Raw genomic sequence first — 15,058 nt, forward strand, 5'->3', positions numbered from 1 at the left:
CCGTCTTTATGCTCCTTGTCCATTTGCTAGTTAGTTAGTATTTTTTTTCAGTATCTGTTTTATGTCTAAGCCAGTGCCATATCCCAAGATGGCAGAGACAGGATTTATTCTCTCAGAAGGGAAGACCAGGCAGGCAAGCCAGCAATCGAGACCCAGTGGTGTGGGTGCCACAGTAAAGGTCCAAGCCGAGGGCCATGAGGACACAATGCAGAGAGAGATGAAGTCCAGTCCGGAGGGTCTGGGGGGGGCTCCAGAGAGCTCAGCCTTGTGGTGTGCCTTGAAAGAAGGGAAGCTGAGCTCCAGCTCTAACTCAGGCTGTGTCTGGAAGCATCAGCAGGCTCTGCCTGTTGTGGCTGCTGCAGCTGATACTGGTGCTCCCGACGACGACGGCATTAAAAAGTTACAAAGTAACCAGCGACACAGGATGGGCATTTTAAATAAAAGCAAAGTTTTTCAGTAATTTTCTAATTAAGGTGCATTCTATGGTGTGGAACTGTGTGTTTTGCGGGGGAAATTAATGGCAGGAGGTATGCTGGTTTGGGCCTTGTCTCTCAGGTCTGAAAGACAGTGATGGTAACATAGCACAGTGGTAATGTACTAATATAAAAGGAAAATAATTATCGAAGATTAATTTTGAGTGATATTGTTTGAGTATTAGAATGGCCGGCAGACTACGGGATGGCAGCCATCTTAACCTTTTCCTCATCAAAAGTTTCCAACTCCGTTTGCAGGGACGCGGCCATGGAACAATAGCTATTCCCTAATGACACAAGTCAATGGGACAATCCCTTTACAAGCAGCTTAACTGGAATCTTCCACTGTGCAGAGAGATACCTCTGTTATAAAGTGGTTTCTCCTCCAATTCCATGCCATGGAACCAATTTAAACGATGTGTGTAAGAAGAAGAAGCCAAACCCTCACAGACGGTCTAGAAAGATGGATTGCATTGTAATTGTTGTGCCTCATAAGATCATACTCGAACATTTTGGTTTTATGGCTAAAGACTGTGTTATTAGTAATAACACTGTCTCTACTGAGGATTCTGTTCATAGTTATGTTGTGGAGAACTACTTATTTTAGGCAAATTTATTCCATGCTCTGAATGATTGCTCACATTTATTGAGCAATGGCTGTGGGGAAGATAGGGTGGGTGTGGTCCTAAGCACTCTACAATACAAGCCTGTCAGGAGAATCTGCTATTGTTCCCTTTTAGAGATGAAAAAGTGAAGCTCACAGAATTAAACAACTTGCCCACTGGCTAGCAAGTGGTAGAACAAAACTGGATCTCAAGTGGTCAGAATTCGGGAACCATACTGTGACTCATTATCCTAATATATTTAAGATACTTATAAAAAATACTGTATGTTTTTCTGAAGTTGTGAGATTTGTTTAAAGATACAAAGGATTATTGTTGACAACAGAATAATATACCCTAAATCAACTGATTTTTCTACAATAAACATAAGGTCAAATTAAAGGACGAGGCATAGGGGCACCTGGGTGGTTCAGTCGGTTAAACCTCCACCTTTGGCTCAGGTCATGATCTCACGGTTCATGAGTACGAGCCCCATGTCGGGCTCTCTGCTGTGCAGAGCCTGCTTCAGATCCTCTGTCTCCTCTCTCTGCCCTTCCTCTGCTCACACCCTCTCTCTCTCTCAAAACTAAATAAACATTTCAAAAAGGACTAGACATAGTTTATATACCTAAATGTACACACAGATATAATATATGACATTAGATTGTATGCACATGTGCACACAGGCATGCATTCACACACACACTGTAGAAAAACAAGAGACTACTGGACAGAAATTTGAGGCTGCCCTTTAACTTGAGTTAAAAACCTTGAGTCTTTCTAAGAATTTTTTTAAGAAAAATTTTTCTATAAATGTTTATTTATTTTGAGAGAGAGAGAGAGAGAGATCAGGGAGGAGCAGAGGGAGAGAGAGAGAGAGAGAGAGAGAGAGAGAGAATCCCAAGCAGTCTCCATGCTCAGTACAGAACCCAACGTGCCTCTCGAACTCCCGAACCATGAGATCATGACCTAAGCCGAACCAAGAGTCAGACACTTAACCGACTGAGCCACCCAGGCACCCCAGTCTAGGAAATTATTAAATTGCCCAGTGTCTAACATCCCTTTGGGCAACAATCTCCCTTCTCTCTTTCAGCCTCTAGCCCATGGCGTTTGGTTTCGATCTATGCAGAATGATTGCCACGTTACAGTTAGCCAATAATTATAAAAGCATTGATGTAGAATAGAACTTCCTCTTCTATAGGAACATAGGGCTCCCTGTGTCCAGAGCCCTCCGATAAAAAGATAGGTTGCTGCCTAAGAGTCACATTTACAGAGTATAAGTAATAAGAGCATTAGATGCAACATACGAGGGTATAGGAACTGAGTGTGACAAATTGTCTCTTGGAGCTATCACCCAGGCTTGCCCACGGAATCCTACATGGACAGAACAGACTGGTGAGCACCACAGGATGCAGTGCCGCCCAAAGCATGATGATCCAGAGGTTGGATCAGATCCAGTCTCTGCCAGCAAAGTGTATAAGTAGTGCACAGAGAATCTGCCTCTGTCCCCAAATGGGTATTGCATATTAACCATATAATTTCTTTTTATTAAAACCATTAAAAACAAGGTCTTTGAAAATTCTTGAATTGTTTTAGTTCTCTCTTAAAAGAGAAACTGAAATTTTAACTGAAATAAAGGAAAACACAACCTAAACTAAGTAATTATAGAACTAAGTTAAAAGGAATTAAGATCTATGCTAAAGCACTTCCGTTTAGTAACAGGAAGACAGAGCAAAGCAACTCTCTTTTCAGGTTCCTTGTTGGGTGAAAAAGTGACATAGACTTGCACCTTAGATTATTTTTTTTTAATTTTTTTTTAACGTTTATTTATTTTTGAGACAGAGAGAGACAGAGCATGAACAGGGGAGGGTCAGAGAGAGAGGGAGACACAGAATCCGAAACAGGCTCCAGGCTCTGAGCTGTCAGCACAGAGCCCGACGTGGGGCTCGAACTCACAGACCGCGAGATCATGACCCGAGCCGAAGTCGGACGCTCAACCAACTGAGCCACCCGGGCACCCCTAGATTATTTTTTTTAAGTAGATACCACACCAAGCATGGGGCCCAACTTGGGGCTTGAACTTACCACCCTGAGATCAAGACCTGAGCTTGATCCGACCCGAGTCAGATGCTTACCTGACTGAGCACCCAGGCACCCCAACTCATCCTAGATTTTTAATCTCAATTTAGAGTTGTTAATAAAAATTTTCTGAAATTGATTTTTTAAACACTATTGTTTTATGTGTCAATGAGCTACAGTTTCAGAAAGCTATGTTCGACTGGTATTTATCGGTTGAAATTTTATTGGTTATCTTTTGTTCCATAACAAATTACCACAACACTTAGCAGCTGAAAACTACACTTATTATTTCATAGTTTCTGTGGATCAGGAATCCAGTCACAGCTTAGCTAGAGAATTTTAGCTTGGAGTTTCCCATAGGCTACAGTCATCTTTCGGCTTGTTACTCCCAAGTTCACTCATGTGAACAGGCCTCCCAAAATCTGCTTCCAAGCTCTGTCATGTGGGCCTCTCCACAGGACTGCCTCACGACATGGCAACTGGCTTCCCTCAGAAGTGAGCAATCCAAGAGAGAATGCCCGAGATATAAGCCACAGTCCTCTTTAACCTAAAACTAAACATGATATTCCAACACTTCTGCCATATACTATTTTCAAGAAGGGAATCAGTAAATCCAGCCCACATTCAAGGGGAAGGGATTACACAGGACATGAATACCAGAAGGTAGGGATCGTTGAGAGACATTTTATTGGCTGCCTAATATAGCTATGTATCAGAAACCAAAAGAGAAAAGGAATTAAAAGGAAACTGAGAAGAGGTATTGAGAAAATCTCTGTCAACTCTTCCCCCAATGCCCACCCCCCCCACCACAGTAACCATTTGACGAATCATAACATTTATAAATTGGGATACTTTAGCACTCGGAGAAGTGTAAAAGAAAACAAAACACTTTTTAGCATTATTTTAAATATATGCATTAGTATGTAAATTTTTTCTGAAGTCTAGTGCTATAGATCAAATTATTTCCCTTGCCCCAAATTTATATGTGGAAGTCCTAACATCAAGTACTTCCGCATGTGACTCTATTGGGAGATAGGGTTCTTAAAGAGGTGACTAAGTTAAAATGAGGTCATTAGGGTGGGCTTTAATCCAGTCTAACTTGTGTCCTTATAAGAAGAGGAAATTTAGACACCAAGAGACACTAGATATGCAAAGACATAGAAGAAAGACCCTGTTGGGCTGTCGCTCTCTCTCTCTCTCTCAAAAATAAGTAAATAAACATTAAAAAAAATGTCCCTCTGAGGAACAGGCACAAGATGGCCATCCACAAGCCAAAAAGAGAGATCTCTGGGTGCTTGGTTGGCCCAGTCGGTTAAGCATCTGACTCTTGATTTCAGCTCAGGTCATGATCTCACAGTTCATTAGATCGAACCCCACATGGGGCTCTGTGCTGACAGTGAGGAACCTGTTTGGGATTCTGTCTCTCCCTCTCTCTCTGCTCCTCCCTTTCTCATGCTCTCTTCTCTCTCTCTCTCTCTCTCTCTCTCAAAACAAACATCTCTCTGTGCATTTTAAATTGTTGCTATTCCCATTGACCTCAAAGAGAGCAAAGTAAGTGTTCCCATTTTGTTTTGTTTTAGTTTCCTCTAGACACAGTCTTAGCCCTTCTATTTTTTAGGATTGTTTGAAATTTTCCAAAGAATACAGTTAAATCAATTGACTCTGTCTCTCTGTCTTTAGCTTTCCTTCTTTTACTCACTTATCATATTGTTGCCATATTTGCTTTATCTTTACTAAGATAATATTAAGCTGCCTTTACACTGGCTTGGTAGCAATATTTGTGGCTTGATAGGAATCTTGGCACTATGGTAATAACGTAGAACATTATTGGATGTTCATGGATGAAGAACATTTCTTGGATTCTTCTGTTGTTTTTTATGGGACAACATTGGCACACACATACACCATTCAATTTTCACCTTCATTTCTAGACTTAAAAGTTCTGACTTGACCCAAGAGAGTAAAATTTAAAGTTTAAATTCCCTTTAGTTTCTATGATGTTCCCATTTCATGTGACAGGCTCCGCTTTAGTGGATACTGCAATTGCCAGAATCATTATGCAAATTACAGTCCTTCATTAGTGTGTGAGGGTTCCTTTTGTTTCAAATCCTCACCAACACTTGGCCTTATTTGCTTTTTTGTCAGCCATCCTGGTGAGTATGTGTGGCATACAATTTTCATTTCCCTGGTGACTACTGAATTTGAGCAGCTTTTCATGTTTTGCTTATTTGAGAATCCTCTTTCGTGAAATGGCTTTACAAGTTCTTTCTCATTTTTCTGTGTGGTTGACTATCTTATTAATTTGTAGAAGTTCTTTATATGTTCTTTTGTCAGATACATGCATTGCCAATATTTTGTCCTTACTAACGGATTTCCTTTTTACTGTATTAATGGTGTCGTTGGATAATCAGCATTTCTTTTTTAAAAAAAATTTTTTAATGTTTATTTTTGAGAGAGAGAGAGAGAGAAAGACAGAGTGCAAGCAGGGGAGGGGCAGAGAGAGAGGGAGACACAGAATCTGGAGCGGGATCCAGGCTCCGAGCTGTCAGCACAGAGCCCGAAGCGGGGCTCGAACTCACAAACCCGCGAGATCATGCCCTGAGCTGAAGTCGGATGCTTAACCGACTGACCCACCCAGGTGCCCCATATAATCAACATTTCTTAATCTTAATGTAGCCAAGTTTATCAAAGTTTTTTTATGGTTGGTTCCTTTGTTGTCTTATTGAAGAAAACATCGTTTGCTCCAAGTTCATAAAGATACTACCCAGTGTTTTGTTCTAAAAGTTTTATTGTTTATCCTTCTCACTTAGTTCTACAATCCACCTGGAATTAATTCTTGTTTGTGGTGTGAACTTAAGGGTCAAGACAGGAGTAACCAGTTTCTCGGGCATGATCAATTGAAAAGACCATCCCTTCTGAGCTAGCATTTTTTGAGCATTGATTATGCTGTAAGCATTGCATTAGTTGATCTTTCATTTCATCTTCACAAAATCCCTATAAAGGTTGGTGTTTCCTCCCTTTATAAATGAGAAAAAATATAATTACACGAGTTAAATTAATTTCCCAAGTGTTCCTGGCTAGTAGGGATGGTGAATCTAGGTTTTGAGCTTAGGTCTTTTGACTTCAAAGCCTTTTTTAAGGTAACCATGAGTCCCAGTGTTATCAAAAGGGATAATTACATTTTGTTAGTAAAAACCAAGAGAGTGAAAGGGTTGGAAACCACTGGGAAGCGTGAAGGTGAAGAAGGGTTGACCCTAGAAAAGAGGACCTTGAATAGTGCCTTGCATATGGCAGGACTCAGTAACAATTTGCTGAATTGCAAGAAGGATACTCTTCAGAATAACTATAGATTTTTGTTATTTATATTCATAGGCCACATACAATTTTTATATACAAAACTTTGTGTGATCTGTTCCTTACCTGTCTTTGGCAGTGATTTCCAAAGTGTGGTTCCGCAGTCATCAATATCACCTGGAAACTAGTTAGAACTACACACTATTGGGCCCCATCCAAGACCTATTAAATCAAAAATTCTAAAGGTCAAAACTGGAAAATCGGATCTTAACAGGTTCTTCGGATGCACGAAATGTGAAACGTACAGGTCCAGAGCCTACATTTTGTCCACCCCTCCTATAAGGCTTCCTTTAACCTGCCATGCTTGGTCCTCCCTCCAGATGAGTGCTTACTGAGAGTGTCTCTGCCTGGATCCCCATCACATTCCTTAGCCTGTCTAATACCTTCTCGGGGATCAGTCCCTCCCTATTATTATATATATGCACACGTGTGCATGCATGTACGTACACACACACTCATGTCTAGACTCAGTCCCTCAGTCACTCTTCTTGCCACACTACTTTGTCTGTTTATCTATATCTGCCACTAGACCGTGAGGAGCTTAAGGCAAGGGCCTCTGAATTCCTAGAACAAGGCATATAATAGGTGTTCAATACAATTCTTTGAGTAAATGAATTGTATTCAATTTTATGCTTGAAGGACTTTCATGTTGAAAAGGAATTACATCATTTTTGAGTAAATCAGTAAATACTGAAGGACCCTTTTGTGGAAAAGGGATCATAGAACAAGGTGCAATGAATAGAGACTTCAAGGAAGCAAGGAGCACCGAGATACCTGTCACAAGAGGCATTCAAGAAGAGGCTAGAAGATCTCCAAAGACCCTGCAACCCCTTTCCCACTCCCTCTTCTAAATTGTGAGCTCCTTGAGGCCGGTGACAATATCCCATTTACTGTGTGTCCCCAGTCTTACATAGGGGCTGGTTCAGTGCCTAATACACAATGAATTCACCATAAGTGAATGAATGAATGAATGAATGAATGAATGAGTTACTTAATGACATACACAGAGTTTTGTTGTTGCTACCATTCTGTTTGCTTGACTGTTCTTTACTGGAGAGACAGCTACAGTTCTAGATCATCCAATTGACTAAGTATGCAATTTTTTAGGAGCACCAGTAAAGCAGAAGGAAAAAAAGTGAGAGTTTAACTTTAATAAACATATCCAGCATTTTGTAATCAGAAATATCTTAAGAAATGAGTTTAACTACAGCATGCGTATGTGTTTTGTGTTTTGTGGTTTCTTCCTCTCTTTTTCTTATTTATGTATAGGTAAAGGGACTAGGAGGTGGGGCATCCTAATCTCTTCAGTGTTTAGAGGCTCTAACTCTGGCCCCTGGGCAGAGGCCAGACCACGAAGACCCTGTGGGTCTTGTTTACTCTGTGTAGGAGTTTGTACTTTATCTTGAAGGCAGCTGTAAGCCATTGAATGATGTGAAGGAAGGAAAATAATGTAATAGATTTGCTTTTCTAAAGGTCACTCTGACTACTGTGTGAAGGATTGATTGGGAGGTGGGCAGGGGAGGACGGCGACTGGAACGTAGACGCCCAGTTAAAAGAAATGTTGAGGCTGACGGAGAGAAAGCTGACGAGGACTTGAACCAGGGCCCTGCCAGGGTGGAGCTAAAAAGGGACTGGACTGGGTTCAGCAGATACTCAGTTAAATTGACTCAACCCACTGAATTTGCTGACAAAGATAGGGGGGCTTGTCAGGAATTATTAGAGTTAGCTTTGAATTTAATAGTAATAATTAAATTGTCAGGCCTCCGCTTCTCCTGGATCTGCGAGCTTATGTAAAGGAAGCCTTTGTTAATGACAAAGCGCTGAACACATACGAAGTGGGATAATTACCCACAGAAATCATACCTCCAAAGTCCATGTGCCAGCGGCAAGCACTGAGAGTTTGAAAATGAGTTCATGTTTATTGGTGATCAACAGCAGGATTGCACATGTACTCCTGAACAATGAACTTACTGTTCATTCTCAAGTGCTCATTACAATGGAAATGAGTAACACTTGAATGATTGATGCCTCTCTGCTCTAAACATGCCACTTAGCAAATACTTGCTGAGCGGAGTATGTCAGGAATTCACATGCTGATTGATGCCAGATATGCGTGGCTATTTTTTGTGAATGGAATGAAGATGAGTACCTCCCCGTGAAGAATGTGCAGTGTATCTGCGCAGCTCATGCGCAAGATTGCGTTTATAAGTTGGCGTTAAGTCGCCTGGTGATGCGCATTTAGGTTTTTGGCCCCGTAAAAAGGAACGTTTAAGCGTCTTCTTACCGATATTTTACGTCATGCTTTTTTTTTTCCAAAACCAAAAGCCTTTACTTAACACGTAAAATTCAATCTGCAACTAACTCCAGTTTCTCAGCCCACTTCTTAATTTGGGAAACTAGGGGGAAAAAATGCAATATTCCAACTCTGCTATGTGGGTATGTGTAAATACAGGGGGAAAAGGGATCCTCCTGTGGCCTTAATCCATTTCCATCAACATCACAGAATTCTCCTTGCATATTTAAGGATTTTTTTTTTTTTTTAGCTGACAATTGATCAGCATTTTGAAGAAAAACCAAAGAAGGGAAAGGCAGTATCTGTATTCTTTAAGATCACTTCATTTTTACATATGCTTTCTGCACTGCGGTTTAAGCATAGAATATTCAGGTTTCTGTTGTAGCCAATGGGTTGCTATGAAATAATTCCATGGCCTCTTTCACATCACTTTGCTCATTTTCTGCCCTTGGTAAAATATTCATTATTAACTGTTATAAATTATAAAATCTATTTTTTTTCCCAGGAAAAGTCTAGACTTTCTTTTTTAACAGATTTGGAACTGATAGGGCTGCTTGCCTGAGGCAGCACTACCAGTAATTGAATCTGAATGCTGAAGCAGTAACCCTAGGACTCTTTAGAGGAAGGAATCCTTACGTATAAAACAGAGTAAAAGCGGGTTGATGGAAAAGTGGAAATCCGTTGTTGTGAAACTTCCTGATTCCAGCGTGTGAATCATCGAATAACTGAACATTATAGCAGGTGTTGAGCATTAATTCTGTCAAGATTTCGAGAGCAAAGAATTCCACTAATTCTCTATCTCTGTGTTTGGTAAATAATCATCGCCATGAGTTTTCTTCATGGATCAATTTAATTACATAGTTGGAATAAACACTAGCTACTTGCAGTCACCACGTATGTCCTGAAAATCTGTTATACTCTTAGGCACTAAGGATTATAAAATTAGTGAGATTTGCCTCTTGCCTTAAAAGAGCTAATAGTCTTGGGGCGCCTGGGTGGCTTAGTCGGTTAAGTGTTCGGCTTCAGCTCAGGTCATGATCTCGAAGTTCGTGGGTTCGAGCCCCACGTCAGGCTCTGTGCTGACAGCTTGGAGCCTGGAGCCTGTTTCAGATTCTGTGTCTCCCTCTCTTTCTCTGCCCTTCCCCGCTCATGTTCTGTCTCTCTTTCTCTCAAAAGTAAACAAACATTTTTTAAAAAGCGAATAATCTTGTCTGGAAGAAAGAGCAGTAAATATATAGCTGTAATAAAGCATCACAAATATATGGTGGAGGGTTATATGGAGGTACACGGGAGGCATACTCAAGCTTGCCAGGTGAGAAGTGGTAGGGGAACAGAGAAAGCTTCCTGGAGGAGGAAACATCTGTGCTGTCTTAATGGAGTCTTGACCAATGCTGGGATATAGCCTGGAAGTGATACAAGTAGATGCACCTTCCTTAAAAGAAATTGGTCAATGTATGTCAAGAGTTATAAAAAAAAATGTTTAGACCTAGAATTGCCTTTCTCTGAATCTCTAATTTTAAAAAATCTGAAATACAGAAAAAAATGATATTTAAGAGTGTTACATAGTTATTCGTAGTAACAATATTGGAACCAGCAATAGAGAGATTTTTTAGGAAATTTTTGAGTGATTTTTGAGTCACTTAAAGGACTGTGGAGTCATGAAAGAACTCGTGAAAGGACTCATGAAAGAATTGATCCCAACATTTGGTGGTTTATTCCACAAATATTTATTGAGCAATCTATCTCAGGCACTGATCTAGGCCTGTGTACACGGAGTTAAATAGACACAGTTCCCAGTTGGAGGAATGTATGGTGAAATGGGGAACACAGAGGATTCAGTTAACCTACCAAAAGAAGAGACATGGACCCCGATGGTAGCCTAGGCATCTTATTAGAATGCGCCTGAGGCCCATGTGATCATATTAGCAGGAGGACTTGAGTTTTGAATGATAAGAAAGGAGAAATGAGATGGAAACATTTAAATTGTTTTAATTTTATGATGTTATGTGGGAAATAAGAGCAGACTCTAACATTGGATATACAATTTGACCACCGCTATACAAAACCAACCAGCCAAATATATATAAGCATATGAACATACGATATAAGCATATATATAAGGAGAGAGAGGGACAAAAAGAGAAAGAAGACAAATAAAGTATTAACAGTGGGTGTCTGAGGACAGTGGTACTATGGGTAATATTTTTCTTGCTTCTTTTTGGCCTTGTTCAAATATTCTGTTATGAACATATTGCTTTTATTTATTTTTTTTTAATTTATTTACTTATTTTGAGAGAGAGAGTGCAGGTAGAGGAGTGGTAGAGAGCTAGGGAGAAAGAGAGATGGAGAGAGAGAGAATCCCAAGCAGGCTCCACCCTGTCAGTGCAGAGCCTGACTTGGAGTTCAATTTCACAGACCACGAGATCATGACCTAAGCTGATACCAACAGTCAGATGCTCAACCGACTGAGCCATCCAGGCACACCTAACATTGCTTTTATCATGAAAAAAAAAAAAAAAAAAAAAAAAAAGATGCATGAGGTTGTCAGCAGGAAGGTAAAAGGAACAAAGTGTTCGCATTTTATAAGGGAACGACGCATGGTCAAACTCACAACAAAACAGGATGGGCACATTTTCCAGGACACAATAGCACAGGACAACATTCTGTTCCCTAATATACCGTCCTGTTCCTAAAACACACAAATATAAGATGTGTCACGTAAGTCACCTGGAAAACTCTTCCTGTCTTCTGAAGACATGACTCTTGGATTCATCCCTGTGTAGAGAGCCCACTCTGCCTAGCACTGAGCTAGGCACTAAATCTGTCATTTACTTAGTGCATCAGTGCCTTCCGTGTACATAACACTGTGAAATTTATGAAGCATTTTCACCAAGGTTTTATTTTTATTTTCTCTACAGCCCTGTGAGGTAGGTAGAACAGATATTATTTTTCTCATTTTACAGTTGAAGAAAGTAAGACTTAGATGAAGTTTCTTGCCCCCAGTTACAAGGCTGGAGAGCAACACAGGAACCCAGATTGCTTAGTGAACATAGCGCCTGTTCCTCTGTGTCACAAATACCAAACAGTAGGCAACTCCTCCAAAACTAGCAAAAGCAGACCAACACTGGGAGAGGGCAGATAATAAGGTGGCTTATTCTTAATCTATGTCGGCGCCAGTGTCTAGGAGAGTTCTAGCACATGATAGATGTTCTGTAGTTTTTGTTGTGGTTAGGGCAAAGAACAAAAGAATTATTAATACTCTGACTTAATACTTAGTAAACATACAGTTCCTAAGTAAGTCATCCAAGTAGATATTGTCATTTTCCTTTAGGAATCTACTCTGAAGTTCAAAAAAAACACAAAGGGTATACATATACATATATATGTATGTGCATATGTATGTATATGTATATGTGTATGTGTATACACATACCACTATCAGCAATAGGGGAAGGAAAGAGGGGTCAGTGAGGAAGAGTGAAAAGTAAAACATGGAGACAAAGAGATTCCTAAATTAAACATAGCAGAATAGTTTGTTATTAATTTCTGTTTTACTCCAAGGAAAACAAGTTGATACTCCACATTACACATCATTTTACACTGGAGGAAGGAAGGATGGGGGAAGATAATGTCTTTGAGAATCATCCAAGCACATCTTATTTCTTACACATGCACACACCTGCTCTTCTCCTACCTGTGTCTAAAAAGGGGACTCATTTAGCATTCACTGATGAACTGGGAGAGCATTTTGGCACTCCTGCTGAGCTCCTGAAATTTTTTTAAAACTGATTAAGGTGGCACATGCAATCACGCCCTAGTGACTTCGGCTATATATGCCCTTTGAAAAATTTCTAAGGGCATGTTGGACATCCTGCATATAAATGTCACCACTTGGAATGAGATTCAGGCTTTTGGCTCATTGCAATGTTCTCTGCTTGGCTTCAGTGTAATATTATCTCTGATCTGGTGAAAGCAAATGGTTCTTCGTAACTCCCTCCTAAGTAATATTGCATATTCTTTTTCTGCTACACATGTGGTGGTGGGAAACAGCTTAGCAATACACACAGGAACAATTCTGCTGATAGATAAGGATAGAAAATGAAATTGCTATCGTATGACTGACCCTAGACCTTTTAGGTTGTTTTCAAAACTCATCACTGCAACAGTGATTTCCCCCATATTATTTTTGACTAGCGTTGCAGATTTGGCTTTCTTCATATATAGGAGGCATCTTTAAATCCATATACTTTTTTTTTTTTTTTTTTTTACAAATGACCTTTGGAAATGATTTCCAATAACCACAGCCGACTTGAAGCTCAAGGCTTGGTAGTGAAAGGTCACTCTACATTTAGACTAAATGCAGATAGATTTGTACTCCCTGTAGCAGACTATTGCTTTAGGACCCGCTATTGTATTTGACCCAATCTTCTTTCTAACCCAAGCATTTAGACAGCTTCCATATGGGTTTTATTTAAACTTCCTTTTTTTTTAACTTTAGTACAAATTAAATAGCTTTATGTATTACATGTAACATATTTTCTTTAGAGATGCACATTTTCCTTAGAAATTTAAGAAAATAGAATGAAGTGTGTGTTTGTTGGACTCCCCATAAGACAATTCTGTGACTTTATATAGGATTCTCCCGGCCCATGCCAGCCCTGCGTCCGTGGTAAGGGCCTGCAGAGTATGCTCTAGGGCACCTGGGGCTCCTCAGATCCCTTGTTTCCCTCTCATTCTTCCCTTCAAATAAGACCATTCCTTTTAAGTTAAGGAGAAGGGGTGGATACAGCCTCTAAACTCAGGCAGCTCTGCATAAACACAGAGTTGCATGGTGGAGAGATAAAAAAAAATGTTTCACCTTCTAAACTCTGGGAGCAATGCTCATTCTTGTGTCCCCAGCTTCTTCCCCTCACAAGGGCCTGGTGGTTTCCATTCAAGTGCTATGTGGTATGTTTGTGACCCTGTCACACCACAAAGCCTCTAGAAATGAGTTACAGGGCACTTTTCTTCTTGTCCTACGAGAGTCTGTCCACAATAAAGAAAGACTTCAACAATATGCAGAAGACTCAAACTTCTCTCCACGTCTGGGCAAGTTCCAGGACTGCTGACTGTCAGAGGACCCTCCCCCTGCCCTTCTGTCCTCACCTCATCCTTACCCAGAAGAAAAGTAAAGTTCCCTCCTATTGCTTGGTTATGTAGGGCCCTGGAAAGGACCCTGGGTGGAGCATCAGGGGACCAGATTCACACTCAAGGCCTGCCATTTGCCAGTTATGTGACTTGGGTCTACATCACTTGTCCTCTATGAGTGACTTTTTGTCTGAACAGAATGAGTTAATAGAATTAATTCCTATAAATTCAGTGAGACAACACCCAGCCTCAACCATGCCCCCTTTTGATAAATGAATGTCTTTATAGCAGATTCCCCAGGAAGAGTCAGATTCCTGCAGCTCTGATTCTGATTTCAAAGAAGGTGTTCAGATGAGTCAGTCTGCCCTAAGAATTCACCAGCATAAAATCATTTCTTATATTCAACAAAACATTTGAAAAAATCTAAGTTGCTTTCAATTATCCCACTTACAGTAGCTCATGTAATCCTCCTGACTAGCGTAGATTTGGGGCACGCTGTTGGAGTCCCTTCAAGTATTCTTGGCACCCTTCTGAGGATTGCCTCAGAGCACTGGGTGCTCTTCTAAGGTGGTGGAGGACAGCCCTTGTTGATTGGCCAACACAGAAGTGTGCGCGAATACAAAAGGCCAACTCTTTTGCCTGGAGGTGGAACAAATTCTGAGATGTAATTTACGCTCTAAAGCACCCCTCCCTCAAAAATCAAGCTGAGTCTGGCACTTCTGAAATCTCCCTTGTCTGGCTCCCTCCTCCCTCCTCTTCCACACCCCGCTCCGCCATCCCTTACTTGCTTCTCCTGGGAGCCCGTCCTTACTACATCACTTGCCTGGGTGGCTCAGTCTAAGTGTCTGATGGGCTCAGGTTCTGATCTCGCGGTTCATGAGTTTGAGCCCCGCATCTGGCTCTTTGCTGTCAGCGCAGAGCCTGCTTCTGATCCTCTGTCCACCTGCCCCACTTGTGCTCTCTCTCTCTCAAAAATCAATAAAACCTTAAAAAAAAAAAAAACAGCAGATTTAAATGGCAGAGTTGACAAGGCTTTGTTGGTGTGTCCTCAAAAGATGCATGTCTCAGTATGTCTGCTACTTAACAGCCCCATGGCCTGGAGCAAGTTGCCTGAAGCTCAGAGCCTCTCT

The sequence above is a fragment of the Lynx canadensis genome, chromosome D3 (assembly GCF_007474595.2).
Source record: "Lynx canadensis isolate LIC74 chromosome D3, mLynCan4.pri.v2, whole genome shotgun sequence".
Classification (NCBI taxonomy): domain Eukaryota; kingdom Metazoa; phylum Chordata; class Mammalia; order Carnivora; family Felidae; genus Lynx; species Lynx canadensis.